This window comes from Pelophylax lessonae (genome assembly GCF_965119305.1).
Source record: "Pelophylax lessonae genome assembly, chromosome: 1".
Classification (NCBI taxonomy): domain Eukaryota; kingdom Metazoa; phylum Chordata; class Amphibia; order Anura; family Ranidae; genus Pelophylax; species Pelophylax lessonae.
The window spans coordinates 344,758,579-344,771,947 of NC_138768.1; the positions used below are offsets into that span (position 1 = coordinate 344,758,579).

The 13,369-nt window shown below is 43.7% G+C and overlaps 1 protein-coding gene across 1 annotated transcript in view; it reads left to right on the plus strand.

Annotated features, from left to right (window-relative positions):
* SLC35D2 (solute carrier family 35 member D2) overlaps positions 1-13,369 on the plus strand; it is a 171,661-nt gene that overhangs the window by 17,065 nt on the left and 141,227 nt on the right. The window lies entirely within an intron of this gene.

Below are 13,369 nucleotides of genomic sequence, written 5' to 3' on the forward strand. Positions count from 1 at the left end.
ATAAAGCTGCAGGTTCTTTTACTGAAAATGAGGTTGTATTTATCTTATCCGGCATCCCCAACAGTGTTTTTTTTTTTTTTTAATTGCATCTGTGCAGGGTCACTGATAGTGGGGGGGGGGACCACCAGCCCTCTTGTAGGGGGCCCGAGCACACAGGGGGGCCCACACAGAGAGGGGGATTAGTGATGGACAACAAATACAGAAATCTTCCTCCAGCACCTGAATCTGATCTGTCCCTCTCCCTGCTATCAGCTTTTATCTGTTGAGAAAGAGACAGTTGTCCCTCACTAATCCCCCTCCCTTGTGTGCCCCCCCTCCCAGCACTTATCTCTGCTCAGGAGTTTATTTGTAAATTGTAACTTTGTTTCTCTCTCTCTGTCTCTCTGATCACTGAACTCCAACTGCCCAGCCTGTATATTTTTCTCATCTCATCTTCTTTTTTATTTAACATAGTTTTTTTTTTAGATTTAGCAGGAATTATGCGAGTTATTTTATATTTATGTCTGGTAATAGTGATTTTGTTGTAATTTTAGCTAAATATATCTTTAATATTTTCTTGGGGGGGCCCTGCCAGGTAGTCTGTACGGGGCCCCCACGATTTCTAACAGCAGCCCTGCATCTGTGAATCAAAAATTGTGGGAAAGGAGCAGCATATGGTGATATAACAGAAATAATTATTCAAGGAGATAACCAAAAAGAGAGGAATGAGAAAGGAGAATAAAAGGAGAGAGAGAAAAAAAATTGGTTAGAGAGGGTCTGGAGTAGGATAAAAAGGGTGAGGGTCAGTAAGGGGGGGTATGGGGGTAGATCCATATTGACATTTGGAACAAGACATGTTTGCCCTAGGGCGGTGATGGCGAACCTTGGCACCCCAGATGTTTTGGAACTACATTTCCCATGATGCCCATGTATTCTGCAGTATAGTTCAGCATTATGGGAAATGTAGTTCCAAAACATCTGGAGTGCCAAGGTTCGCCATCACTGCCCTAGGGGTACATTTTTCTCAATCCCAACAAGGACTGATCAAAGTTCCTTGGGAGATAATGTTCAACCCAGGGAGGCCAAATCTTTTCAAACCTTTGTTTGAGTCCTTGAAACCATTTTCTTGATAATCAGAAACCACATCCTTTTATGTTATGTTCTCAAATGTTGAGGAGGAAGACCACAACACCTTGGCTAGCACATCTTTTTCCTCTGTAAACAAAAATTTGTGATTTCACATAATCTGGTGGTGTTAGGTTTAGCAATTGGTACCATGTTTCCCCGAAAATAAGACCTACCCTGAAAATACTGTTATTTTCGGGGAGGGCTGCATTATAAGCCCTACCCCGAAAATAAGACCTAGTTTAAAGTGTTTGTAAGATCCTAGAATCCACTCTTACTGTTTTGTATAATATCCAATGTGTGTTTCTGTATTATAGCTGTGTCAAATACCTTCAGTACAGCGCTGTTCGGCGCTCAGTTGATCTCCTTCTCTACTCCCAGCTGTCAGCGGGAGATATTAGCCCCTCCCCTCTGCAGTGCTCAGAACGGGTCATGGAAGCGCCAAGTATTATATTAGAATTGTGTGAAATACCTTCGTTACAGCACCGCTCGGCACTTCCGTGACCCACTCTGAGCACTGCAGAGGGGAGGGGCTGGGATCCCCCGCTGACAGGTGGAAGAAGAGAGGGAGAGCAGCAGATCAGCTGAGTGCCGAGCAGTGCTGTAATGAAGGTATTTCACATGATAATGCTCTTAATGGACTTTGTACTTTGTGGATACAGTTATGCATTTGATTTATCACTGGACATTTATATAGGATTTGAGTTTATTTAGTTCACAATTTGTAGTGTGATTTGTTTTTGTTGTTTTGTTTTTTTTTTTTTTATTTATTGGTGTTTATTTTTTTTTTCTTCATGTATTTATTTATTTGTGAATCACACTGTCTTGAGTATTTCTGTATTTTTCATATATTTTTGATGTTTGCACAGCAGCTAGGTTGGGGTATACAGTAACAGGAACACACACATTGGACATTTTATAATACTAATAATAGAGTGGATTCTATCACTGTGGGCTGTGGTTTGATAGATTTGCCTCCAGCTCTCCTAATCCACTTTCCTTCCCAGGACTTTCTCCCACTTTGCTACAAAGGGGAGAGAATTAGGTGTTTCCCCTACCAGAAGAGATGCATATTTGCTGTAGGTAGTCCATCTGGATGTACAATCATGTAAACATATATGATCAAATGTTGTCAAATGACCTGGACAAGAAGAGAAAAGGGCTATGACCTGCAAGGATAGAGAGGGCTGTGCTAGGGAATTGACACTTTCTGGAGTTTCAATTCCCTAGCAAGTTTAGAGGTATATTGCAAAAATTGCAACATTTAATAAAGGACAGGAAACATGTTCCAAGCATTTTAAATACCAGATTTTTCTGTGCCTTTACACAATTATTTGTGATAAGGTTTCTCCAAAGTCTTGGGATAATCTAATAAACATAACTACTTGTACAAGGGTTACTTGGTGCCCTTCTGTTGAGATTTTTAAAAAAATATAATATGCATGAATAATTTCTGAAAATGATTGTACCTGTGCTCGTTGTTCTGGAAAAGTGACCTCTATGGCATTAGATATTGTCCTTAGGGCAGCCTGCTCTGTGTTACACAAGGCTAGAAGCCAAAATCTCTATCTCTCTATTGCTCTCTAAAAGTGGTTCAACAAAATACCGACATAAGAGGGGTGATCCTTTTTTTAACACAGTGATTCGGTTTTTGATTTTTTTACATTTTTTTCTGACATGTTGGTGTTTAAATCTTTCATTAGTTAATACAGATGAATAAAACAAAAAATGTGTCTGTCTTCATTTCAAGCTGCAAAGCAACAAAATGTGATTATTTTAAATGGGGGTGATTTTTTTTTCTATACCCACTATATTTCAATTCAGAAAATATTCATTTTATTACACAAATTTCACATAAATGAAATAAAAAAAAAAAAAATACAATTTAACCACTTTACCACCGGAGGATTTTGCTGTCTTACGTCTGGGCCACTTTTTGCGATTCGGCACTGTGCGACTTTAACTGACAAATGCGCGGTCGTGCGTCACCGGACCCAAACAAAATTTACGTCCTTTTTTTCCCACAAACAGAGCTTTCTTTTGGTGGTATTTGATCACCTGTGCGATTTTTACTTTTTGCGCTATAAACACAAAAAGAGTGTTTATTCTGAAAAAATAACAATATTTTTCACATTTTTTTTATATAAAATTCCCCCCCAAAAGAATGTAAAAATCAAATTTTTTTTAAATTTTTGGCCAATTTGTTTTCTGCTACCTATGTTTGGTAAAAAAAATCACAATAAACGTATTTTGTTTGGTTTGCGCAAAAGTTATTGCGTTTACTAACTAAGGGAAAGATTTCTGTAATTTTTGGTGTTTTTTTTTTACGAGTAATGGCGGCGATCTGCGATTTTTTTTTGCGGGACTGCGACATTGCGGCGGACAGATCGGACCCTTGACTGACATTTTTGACAGTTTTGGGGGTACCAGTGACATTACTATATATATGCACTGTTACTGTAAAAATGACACTGGCAGGGAAGGGGTTAATTTTATTGAAGAGGGAGGGGTTAATGTATGCCTGGTGCTTACTGACGTGTGTGGGGGGAGGTGACTATGTGACACAAGGACAGAGCGAGGGTTCAGCTATGCTGAACCCTGCAATCTGACCCTGCCTGTCACTTAGGAGATCCGCCCGCTTGTGTTTACACAAGCGGGCGGATCTCCACACTCGATTGCCCGACGATCGGGGGACCTGGCCCGACTCCCGCTGTGACTGAATACAGCGGGAGCGAGCCTCCGGTGGCGCGCGTGCGCCGCCGAGAAAGGGGAATGTCTGGTGACGTAGTACTACGTCGCCAGACGTTATCGAGCCACTTTGCCGCAGTAGTGCTCTAGTGAGCAGTCGGCAAGTGGTTAAAGTGTATTTTCACTTTTTCAGCGAAATTGGGACAGCACCTACTTTATTTTTGCTACATGCCCCCATTCACATAGCATACTTTAAAATATATTTAAAAATGCAGCTTACATTTTTACATGCCCTATTCTGGACCCTCCAGCATGGAAAAATCCTATATACTTCAGTTGCAGCTAGATTTGAACACTGCCTTTCCTAACAAAGGTAGAGGTTGGGCATCTTGCATTGTAGGTTAACGAGGATAAACCTGGCATAGGCTCACTCAAACATTTAAAAAATAATTTTGCCTTAAAATTCTACAAACAATACCCCATAAAGACAATGTGAAATAGTTTGTTTGAAATCTTTGCAAATTTATTAAAAACAAATGAAAAAAATCCCATGTACATAAGTATTCATAGCCATTGCTCAATACTTTGTTGAAGCACCTTCGGCACCAATTACAGCCTCAAGTCTTTTTTGAGTATGTTGCTATAAGCTTTGCATACTTATTTTGGGCAGTTTCTCCCATTCTTCTTTGCAGCACCTCTCAAGCTCCATCAGGTTGGATAGGGAGGGTCGGTGCACAGCATTTTCAGATTTCTTCAGAGATGTTCAATTCAGTTCAAGTCTGGGCTCTGGCTGGGCCCCCCAAGGTCATTCACAGAGTTGTCCCATAGCCACTCCTTTGTGATCTTGGCTGTATGCTTAGGGTCGTTGTCCTGTTGGAAGACGAACCTTCAACCCCAGTCTGAGGTCCAGAGCGCTCTGGAGCAGGTTTTCCTCAAGGATGTCTCTGCACATTGTTGCATTCATCTTTTCCTCGATCCCGACTAGTCTCCCAATTCCTGCCGCTGAAAAAGATCCCCACAGCATGATGCTGCCACCACCATGCTTCACTGTAGGGATGTTATTGGTCAGGTGAGGAGCAGTGCCTGGTTTCCTCCAGTCATGACACTTGCCATTCAGGCCCAAGAGTTCAATCTTTGTTTTATCAGACCAGATAATTTTGTTTCACATGGTCTGAGAGTCCTTCAGGTGCCTTTTGACAAACTCCAGGTGGGCTGCCATGTGCCTTTAACTGAGGAGTGGCTTCTGTCTAGCCACTCTACCATACAGGCCTGATTGGTGAAGTGCTGCAGAGATGGTTGTTCTTCTGGAAGGTTCTCTTCTCTCCACAGAAAAAAAAACAAACGCTTGAGTAGAGTAACCATCAGGTTTTTGGTCATCTCCCTGACTAAGGCCCTTCTGCCCCGATTGCTCAGTTTAGCTATGCCCGCTCTAGGAAGAGTCCTGGTGGTTCTAAAATTCTTCCATTTATGGATGATGGAGGCCACTGTGCTTAATGACGTAGAATATTTTCTGTACCCCTCCCCAGATCTGTGCCTCAATACAATCCTGTCTCGGGGGTCTACAGACAATTCCTTGGACTTCATTACTTGGTCTGTGCTCTGACATGCACTGTTAACTGTGGGACCTTATATAGAAAGGTGTGTGCCTTTCCAAATCATGTCCAATCAACTGAATTTACCACAGGTGGACTCCAATCAAGTTATAGAAACATCTCAAGGATGATCGGTGGAAACAGGATTTACCTGTGCTCAATTTTGAGTGTCATGGCAAAGGCTGTGAATACTTAAATTAAATTTGCAAAGGATTTCAAACAAACTTCTTTCACGTTGTCATTGTGGGGTATTGTTTGCAGGATTTTTAGAAAAATAATGAATTTAATACATTTTGGAATAAAGCTGTAACATAACAAAATGTGGAAAAAGTGAAGCACTGTGAATACTTTTCAGATGCACTGTACAACAAACACATAGTGGGGTTTCTAAAATTTGACTGCGAATGTGGGAATATGCTTTAAAAAGTGTCCAATGACATCCCACCTTCTAGTTCATCCCCCAACATGTGCCTCAAATTAAACTTATCACAACAAGGGACTTATTCCCACAAAATCATATTTATTGATGGGCTTTATGTTTGAGTCGAACGTTTATTCGACTCAAACATCAGATGTTCACGTGTCCACGAACACTCGGGGCGCTCAGCAGGAGGTTTGCCTGCAGACGAGCGTCCCATAATGCACTGGGTGATTGCAGTGCATTAAGTGCTTGTGATTGGCCAAAGCATGCACCTGACCTGTATGCTGTGGCCAATCACAGTACAATGTTCTGTCAGAGCCATGATTGGTCAAAGGCAGGGTGCCTTTAGCCAATCATGGCTCATGGGGCTAAGTCTATGCCCCACACTATATAAGGCTGCTTACACAGCAGTCCTGTGTAGTGTCTTAGGAGTGGAGATTAGGTAGGGTAGTTAATGGATTGTGCTTTCAGTCAGTGAAGTGTAGTGCTGTGCTGATTCTTGTGTAACACAGTGTAGTGGTGCCACTGAAGTGTTGGTGTATGCAACACGTCTGGGTCACCCCACTGATCCGTTTTTTTTCATTAATTTTATTTTTTTTCTTTCCTTTTTCTTTTTTTTTTTTTGCAGCATCAGGTTCTGTTGCTGCAATATTAGTACTCCCCCGCCTGTGTCGCAGGTGCTATTCATTCTGTCAGCAGTGTTTTTTTTTTTTCGTGGCACAGCAGCACTAATAAGATTTAGGGTATAATTGCTGACCCCCTTCTGCGTCGCAGGTGCTATTTCTTCTGCATCAGCAGTGTATGTGTATTTTTTTTTTTTGTGGCACAGCAGCACTTCTATTTAGGGTATAATTGCTATTCCCCCTTCTGCATCAGCAGTGTGTGTGTTTTTTTTTATCCTGGCAGAGCAGCACTTATATTTAGGGTATAATTGCTGTTACTGCTTCTGCATCACAGGTGCTATTCCTTCTGCGTAAGCAGTGTTTTTATTTTTCATGGCACAGCAGCACTAATAACATTTAGTGAATAATTACTGTCCCCCTTCTGCATCGCAGGTAAAATTCCTTCTGTATCAGCAGGGGTTTTCTTTTTTCTTTTGTGGTGTAGCAGGACTAATTTTATTTAGGGTATAATTGCTGTCCCCCCTACTGCGCCGCAGGTGCTATTCCTTCTGTATCAGCAGGGGTTTTCTTTTTTTTGGCTTTATTACGTTTTTCTTTACTAAAAAAAAAAAAAACTGTAATAAAATGGTTTGCAGTGCACCAAGCACAAAAGTATTGCATCCAAGCACCTTATTCCCTTCCCGCACTCTATAAGTTATGAAAATCCCCCCCCCCCCCACAAAAAAGATAAAAAAACAATAATAAAAGGGTTTATAGTGCACCAAGCACAAAAGTATTGCACCCAAGCACCATATTTCCATCCCACAGTCTATAATAAAAAGTTATAAACTTATAAAACCCCCCCCCCCCAAAAATCCCCATCATGTCCCAAAGGCCAACAAGGAGAGGCAGACACTCACAGGCCTCTAAAAGAGGTCAAGCAGCCTCTGTGTCCACAGTGAAAAGTGGTGGTCATGGACATGGGGAGTACTCTGCAGGCGGGGCACGCTTGTCCTTTTTTTCTGGCGCTGGCCGTGTTATTTAGCCACAACATGCAGAAGAGTTGGTAGAGTGGATAACCAAGCCGTCTTCATCCTCCTCATCCTCTGTCACCCAGGCTCATGCTAGTTTGCCTTCCACCGCAGCTGCCAAAGCAGTCTATTACACAGGCTCCCTGTCCACAGCTACTCCTTCCGTAGCCCCACCATCATGCACTGAGGAGTCACCTGAATTATTTGATCATAGTGTCAGTTACATGATGCTGGAGGATGCACAGCAATTTGAAAGCTCCGATGTTGGTTCCCAGGTTGAGGAAGGGTATAACGTGAGCCTAGAGAGAGGGGGGTGACAATGACGGACAAGAAACTAGCAGTCATGTTCCCCCAGCTGCAGCATACTGCCAAGTGTCACGAACCGGCAGGACTGGTAGTGGATCCTCAGGACCAGAGAGACGATGGCGCGGGTTGTACTAGAGGACCGGTTCTAAGCAGTTACTGGTCTTCACCAGAGCCCGCCGCAAGGTGGGATGGATTTGCTGCGGCGGTAACTACCAGGTCGTGTCCCCTAGTAAGAACTCAATCTCTCTGGCAGCTGATATGGCGTGGTACACAGGGAGTAGGCAAGAGCGTAGTCGGACGTAGCAGAGGTCAGGGCAGGCGGCAGAGGTTCAAAGGTGAGTCGTCGGTAGCAACGGGTTCAGCAACAGGCAAAGCAAACAAACACAGCAGGGAACGCTTTCTCAGAGGCACAAGGCACAAAGATCCGGCAGGAAGCTGTGGGAGGAGAAGGTATTTATGAGCAGTGCACAGGTGAAGCCTAATTAAGTCAGCACTTCCTCTCACAAACCTTAACCCTTAATAACCAGTTTGGACCAGGCACCAATCACCTGTGCACTGGTCCTTTAGGTCTAAGAGTCCCGGTGCGTGCGCGCCCTGGAGAGCGGGAACGCACACGCCGAGACGCAGGAGCGCCGCCTGGGGACACACGCTGTGAGCGCTCTGAGGCCAGCAGGGGGCCCGGAGCGCTGAGCGTAACACCAAGTTTGCTCCAGTAACGAGGAGGGGGGGTTGATGAGGTCACTGATTGTACTTGGGTGCCTGTGAGAACAACTCCAATGAGGCAGGATGTCCTCCAGGGGCAGGCTTAAGGGCAGCCACCCTATTGGATCACAACACAGAGCTCCACAGGTGCAGGGCACTGCTAACTCCCTGCTGACTTCCAAAAGTTCATTGGTGTGGGCTTTTTTCAACACATGTGCAGCAGACCGCAGCGTTGCTGTTTGCAATCTGCCTGAATCGGATCAAGCGTGGCCAGAACACCAGCCGCTTGGGCACCACATGCTTGACAAGACATATGACATATGACGACCTGGCAACAGTAACTGAAAGACCCGCATCATAAAAAAATGCAGACTTCTCCTTGCTCCTCATCTGGGATCTCTACCCCTACTATACCTCCAGTCTTCTCAAAAACCTGCACTGAGAGGGATAATGGTATAGCAATGGGTGCCACAGGTACTTGCACCCAATCTGCTAGCAGTACACCACCTGTTGATTTGATCAGCAGGCAAATTTTGCTACCCCAGTTGCTTAACCGTAAAAAAAAACAAATACTGTCCCAGCCATCCACATGCTCAGCATCTAAATGCTAGCTTGGCCAAAATTGCTAGCACCACAACTGCTGCCTTTTCATCTGGTAGACACAGTGGCAGGTTCCAAAAAGAAATTTCTTTTCATGTAAGGCCACTCCAGCTCTGTACTATCTTGTGGAAGGCAATATTTTGGCCTCGTAGGACAGAGCGGTCAGCAGGAAGGTTCACATTACTGCTGACTCGTGGTCCAGCAGGCATGGTCAGGGACGTTATATTTCCCTCATGGCACACTGGGTAACTCTGCTGGCAGCTGGGAAGGGAGCAGGACAGGGTTCAGTGCTGGAGCTTGTTCCACCCCATGCCTCCCAAAAACTATTGGTGATTCTGCCACATCTGTCTGCTCCACCTCCTCTTCTTCTTCCTCTATGGCCTCTTCTGCTGAATTGTCCTCTGAACCAGCAGTGCTCCCTAAGCGTTCAAGTGGCTAAGATGCCATGCAGTGCTTCAGTTGGTCTGTCTATGGGACAGGAGCCACAAGGGGGCAAAGATTCTGTCAGCTCTGCAGGGGTAGGCTCAGAGGTGGGTGACACCATGGCAGCTTGAGCCAGAAATGGTTGTATGCGACCAAGGCACCAACTTTCTCTCTGCCCTCCGACAGGGACACTTGACACATGTTCCATGCTTGGCACATGTTCTTAATTTGCTGGTGCAGCATTTCTTGAACATGTACCTGGGCTTACAAGATCTTCTGAGGCAGGCCAGAAAAGTCTTTGGCCATTTCTGGCGGTCATACAATACCAGTGCTCGGCTGGCTGACATTCAATGGGAATTCAACCTTCCCACCAACCGCCTCATTTGTGACATGCTTACCAGGTGGAATTCAACAATGGCAATGCTGCAGCAGCTGCATACGCAGCAGAGGGCCATCAATGAGTACCTGTGTGAGTATGGCACAAGGACAGGCTAAGGGGAGCTTGGCTTCTTTTCACCACACCAGTGGCTGCTGATAAAGGATGCATGCACTGTCCTGTCACCATTTGAGGAGACCACAAGGATAGTGAGCCGCGACGATGCATGCATCAGTGACACTATCCCTCTAGTCTTCCTGCTGGAGCACACGCTTCGTGGAATCATGGACAGGGCACTTGAGACTGAACAGCGAGGGGAAGAGGAGGACTTCCTTTCTTCACAAGACCCCCTTTATGCAGACACCTTTCCTGCGGGGCCGCAAAGCACACAGGAGGAGGAGGAGGATTGTGGCAGCATGGATATAGAGGAAAACATACAGCAGTCTTCAAGGGATGGTTTTCATTCCCCAGAAACCCCAGGAGTTGTACATTTCTAGGGAGAGGTTGCTCCTGACAATGTCATCCTTAGTGACCAGGAGGACTTAGAATCTCATGCCCCCTCAAACTTACACTGCATGGAGTCCCTGATTCTGCAAACCCTGCGAAGGACCCAAGGATTCGTGGTATCAAGGAGAGGGATAGTTACTGGTTGGCAACCTGTCTTGATGAGCGTTACAAGAGTAAAGTTGCGGAGCTCATCCTGCCTTTGCAGAGGGAGCAGAGGATGAAACATCTTGAGGACGCCTTAAAGAAAAATTTGTGTAACACCTTTCCAGACACTGGGAGGTTACCATTTGGACAACATGTTTCTGGGGCTTCGTTCGGTCAAAGGAGGAGCTGTGAAGAAGGCGGCCGGCTGACCGATGCCTTTAAACAATCCTTTAGTCCTCAGCGCCCATGGCTGTTAGGTTTAAGCAACCATTGACAGTGTCTGCATTATATGGTGCAGGATTATCTAGGGGCAAGAGCAGACTTGGAGATCTTTTCAACTGAGCATCTACTGGGTTACTGGGTTTTGAGGATGGACCACTGGCTAGAACTTGCTTAATATGCAATCGAGCTATTAGCCTGTCCTGGTCCCAGTGTGCTTACAGAATGGACATTCAGTGCTGCTGGAAGTTTTGTGACGAATAAAAGAGTGCGCCTGTCTACAGACTCCGTTGACCGACTGACATTTATCAAAATGAATCAGTACTGGATCAACAGCAGCTATCAAGCCCCTGATGCTGATGTAACTGGTTGAATTTGCTAGGGATCTGGGATCCTTTAAAGACTGCCCATGCTGCCTATCCTATTTCTGAGTCTTGATTATGCTAGCTTCCAACAATGTTTTTGGTTTAGGGCACCACCAACACCCAAGGCCCAATTTTTCTGTACCTGTTTGGCAGGTGCATGTAATTTAAGTTTTGTTTTCTAATTTTATACAGCAGTGCCCGTTCCTGCGCCCAGCAACAGTAACGTGTGAGGGGTACAGTGTTTAGGCACCACCAACACCCAAGGCCCTGCACCTGTTTGACAGAGCCCCCCCTGCCCCAGAGCACCCCCCTCATGTTGAGGGCATGTGGCCTGGTATGGCTCGCTCGCCCCACCCCCTTTACTGACCTGCCAGGCTGCATGCTCGGATAAGGGTCTGGTATGGATTCTGGGGGAATGCTATGCCATTTTTGTTTTAAATTTTGGCCTGGGGTTACGCTTAAAATCCATGACAGACCTGAAGGCGCTACTTTACAAATGCACCACTTTACAGGTACATTAAGGGGACCCCCCCAGGCCCGATTATTTAAAGGAATTTTTTTTTTTTTATTTTCACTTTAAGCATCATTAAAATCACTTCTCCTTTAAAAACAATAATTTTAAAAACATTTTTTTTGCATTGATACATGTCCCCCAGGGCAGTACCCAGGTACCCATACACTATTTTTGGCAATAACTTGCATATAAGCCTTTAAAATGAGGACTTTTGATTTTTCATGTTCGTGTCCCATAGACTTTAATAGAGTTTGCATGTTCGCTAGAACTTTTTCCCTGTTTGAGATGTTCTGGTGCAAACCGAACAGGAGGGTGTTCGGCACCATCACTTAATCACATTTCAGACATCACACAATGGAGTTAGAGTGAGCTCCAGTTCTATCATTTTGTTGATCTTTCTGTCAACTTCTTCAGGAGTTTATTCAAGGTGGTTGTTTAAAAGGTGCCCCTGATAAAAGAGGAAGAAAGGAAAATCAGGATATAGGGGGCCTTTCACAGAATTGTGACCATATATATTATCCCTATATATTGGACACAACATTTAGATATTGGAAGTACTAGTGGAACAGGTCAAGAATATGTGCAATCTTATTCTCTGTAAAAACATTTCCACTACCGTATATCCTAATCCAAAGATGGCATATGGATCACTAGCATACAGCTGCAAACTCTCCAGTTCGTCCTCCCATAAAGTAGGTAAGGCGTTTTTAGGTATTCCCAAAGTTTTTTACTAATTCAGACCATGAGAGGGCATTCCATTTCCCCAACCAGAAATTGTTGTATGGACATGGCATTTACTAAACAACCCTTTTTTTTTTTTTTTTTTTAAAGGCATTTACCCTAAATGCATTTAATTGATCATAATTATAAATTACTGCTTTTTTTTTTTTTTTTTTTTACAAAATGGACAAGTGACAATGGACGAATGACAATTGCATCACCCACAAAGGACAAATATTGCACCTTCAACAATTATATATTTTCCTTCTACTTTCTACTTTCCTTTATTCTACTTTCGTTGCTACCATCATAGGCTGGGGGCCCACTATTTCAGGCCTCCTAGAGTCCAACAGCAAAATATGTCAATTCTTATCAAGTGTACCATAGCTTAGTTGTGATTAAGCATGTACATGCCAGCTCTTCTACCTTTTTTTTTTTTTTTTTTACTCTAAGTAGTCCCTGCTTCCCTTTATTCTTTACCTTGTAAAAACTAATTATAGTTCTTAAACAGCTATAGGGTCCAGATCATTTGAAAAGATTCCATGGTAGATTACTGAAAGATTTTAGAGGTTTAAAACTATCATAGAGAAGGGGGGTGGGGGCTATGATAAAGTGTTGCAATAAAAAGAAGGGGCCAATATTGAGTTTAAACTACAACTGATTGTTGTAATTGAAATGATTGATTTCTCACAGTAAAAAATGTCATATGGTATATACTATTATTTATATTACTCAATTAAAATTGAATATGATCCATTACTCGAATGAGTATGGGACATATAGCATAGTTACAAATGTAATTCTCTCTGGACAAAGTGTATTGGAGACTAAAGAGAAAACAGACAGCTATTCCGCTGATTGTATGGTGAGGGAGTACCAGCAAGCTCCAACTGTTAGATTACCGGCACTGTGGAATGCTGTAACACTGGATTATTAGGGGGCATTCCTCCTCCATCAAAAGGCTTGGTAACTTCAGTCCTCCTGCACAAGGGATTGAGGAAATATAATGCAAGTGCTTATACTGTGTAATAATTATACATATTTTTTTTAATATT